The sequence below is a fragment of the Magallana gigas genome, chromosome 10, assembly GCF_963853765.1.
Source record: "Magallana gigas chromosome 10, xbMagGiga1.1, whole genome shotgun sequence".
NCBI classification, from domain to species: domain Eukaryota; kingdom Metazoa; phylum Mollusca; class Bivalvia; order Ostreida; family Ostreidae; genus Magallana; species Magallana gigas.
Window position 1 is genome coordinate 32,656,872 of NC_088862.1, and position 2,429 is coordinate 32,659,300.

The 2,429-nt window shown below is 30.5% G+C and overlaps 1 long non-coding RNA gene across 1 annotated transcript; it reads right to left on the minus strand.

Moving 5' to 3' along the window:
* Positions 1-408: 408 nt before the first annotated feature.
* On the minus strand, positions 409-1,501 carry LOC136272065 (uncharacterized). Its single transcript, XR_010709950.1, has 3 exons — positions 1,355-1,501; positions 1,160-1,231; positions 409-1,074 (listed from the first exon to the last, which is right to left on the minus strand). It is a non-coding gene; the product is annotated as an uncharacterized lncRNA (long non-coding RNA).
* Between the last annotated feature and the right edge of the window lie 928 nt (positions 1,502-2,429).

A 2,429-nucleotide genomic window follows, 5' to 3' on the forward strand; every position in this document is an offset into this window, starting at 1 on the left:
TTTTAATGTAACGTTAATGAGTTGCGAAATTATGATTGTATGACATTGGTTGTATTATATTCTATAATCGTTTTCAGGTAAATAAATAAATAATAAATTACGCCGAAAAGAAAGTGTTACTCGCTCATTTATTTGAACCAGACATAGATTTCTTAAAGTAAGAATATTTTGACAAGGTGTTAAAAATAACCATATAATGACTTTATGATTCGTTATTTTGAAAATTGTAATAAATCATTATATTATTAGAAATATTATCTCTAAGCCATTTATATACCGTAGTATGCAAAAATATTTTTAAAACAATCAATCCCTGGAACAGCTAGGTGGTTAATGTTTACAAAATTTTACATTTTACAATTGTTTTCGTATACATTTGTAAAACAAGAAATCCTTATTGCACAAATACAATCACGTGGAAAAATGTGATAATTAAGCTTTTTTTTAAATAAATTCCTCTAGGGTCCCAAAGTAAAAATTGATGATCTTGAGACGAGCCTCTAGAAAACCGGGGTTGTAAATTTCTTTTAATTTAAAATAATTGATAAAGAAGGTAACTTACTTTCATAAAAATTCTTCGAAATAACTGGGATAGAAATAACTAGATTCAGCCTCGTTAAATGTCAAAATTAAATGAAACCAGGAAACACTGTGTGCTTTGATTAAACTGTAAAATAAAATATTTCTAACCACTGTATTCTCCCGAGACAATGCTGAACAGTAGAAAATGATGCATTACAAAATAATGAGTCACAATACTTAGAATATTGGTTATTATCTTACTTACTATTTCCAAAGGGTAAACAAAAAATGTGCTAGCACCTTGGACAATTATACTTTTGGTACGTTGGTTAGTTTCTGCTGTGTCGCCCCAACGGTTACAACGTAAACACATATATAACATGGGCTATATTTAGACGAGAATTATATTTTTGTCATAAGAAAAACTAACCATTAGGTTTTTCCCACTTACAATAGTTCATCTTTCATTCAGCTCCGAGATGTGTGTCATTTTTCATGTCTAACAAAATATCCTGATCATAATTGGGTTAATATTATCCTTTACAGGCACACCTGAAAGAGGAACATGCAATAGAACACGAAAAAAAGTTATAGCGACACAAGTTTTTTTTTCTTTATCGAAGTATCGATCATTTACCTTTCACCAGACGTTTGCAATCTTTACACGCTTGTCACAGTTTTTTCTGCATAAAAAATCACCAACCATCAGCTGTAAACATAATTAAACTACAATCACATAAAAGAAACAACTGCTAGCAGCATTAATTAACGAACTCAAAGAAAATACGTTTTCAACCCCCCCCCCCACCAAAAAAAAAAATAAATATCTAACCTGAGTTATTCCTTTGTGTGAATATATAGACACATCTGGTCAGGCAGGGTCTATATAAACCGCTAAAGCAGGTTAAAAAAACCCACAATGAATAATGTGGTGGTATAACAGATACGAATGGTTGCTAGTGTCATTTTACGACCTTATTCCTGCTTTCAAAATACGGACTCTGTAAATATCAATAAATGATCGTCAAGACCTGAATATCGTCGTACCTTGTATTGATTATTCTTGTTCGCGCTTAAAACATTCCTTTTTCGCTAAGGAAAAAACCCATTAGAACGGCAACGTACACTTTGTATGGTTTCTTTTAATATCCTATACATAAGGTTCAATGTATACGCTTAAAAACTTTGAATGTTTATAACATTTAAAGCACTGGAAAATCATCACGTTTTCATTTTAAAAACAAAGGATAAGAACAAACCTTGAGAATGTTTGCATCTTTAAATTTAATGATATTTAAAATAAGTTGGTATAATTGTTTCCTAAAACTTTACGAAGAGTTGATTGTGCGTGTATATTGATCAGAATAAATCGCAGAAGTCTTAACAGACGATTTGTACGTACCTGTAAAATATACACGCATTAGATTATATCTCTGTTTATTTGATATGGGGTTTATGACAAAAGTGAAACGTGACAAAACCATTTCAACAACAAAAAATAATGGTAAGCAATGGTAATGTTAGCTCTAAATAAAACCAGTCTACCTGCAATACCTTCCAAGTTTATATTACTGTCGATCTTTCGAAATTTGTATTTGGTATGTCAAAGCTACTGATATAAAAAGAAATTGAATGTTTTTTTTATCTTTCAGATACAATTAGTATACGCTGTGATGATGAAGTAATTATCTGCCTCTGCTCAAAACTGTGTCATAATGCCCAAATATTTAATAAGGAAACTCCTTACATGTAAATGGAAACCATAAATTAAAAACTGAAACCTGATACTCATTTTTAAATCATTCATTTTTAAAAGAGCCACCGGAGTTTATAAGCAAGATTTTAAGTGAGAATATAGCCTTTTCAGCTTAAAACAATTGTTTACGCATCTATAAATGATGATCAAA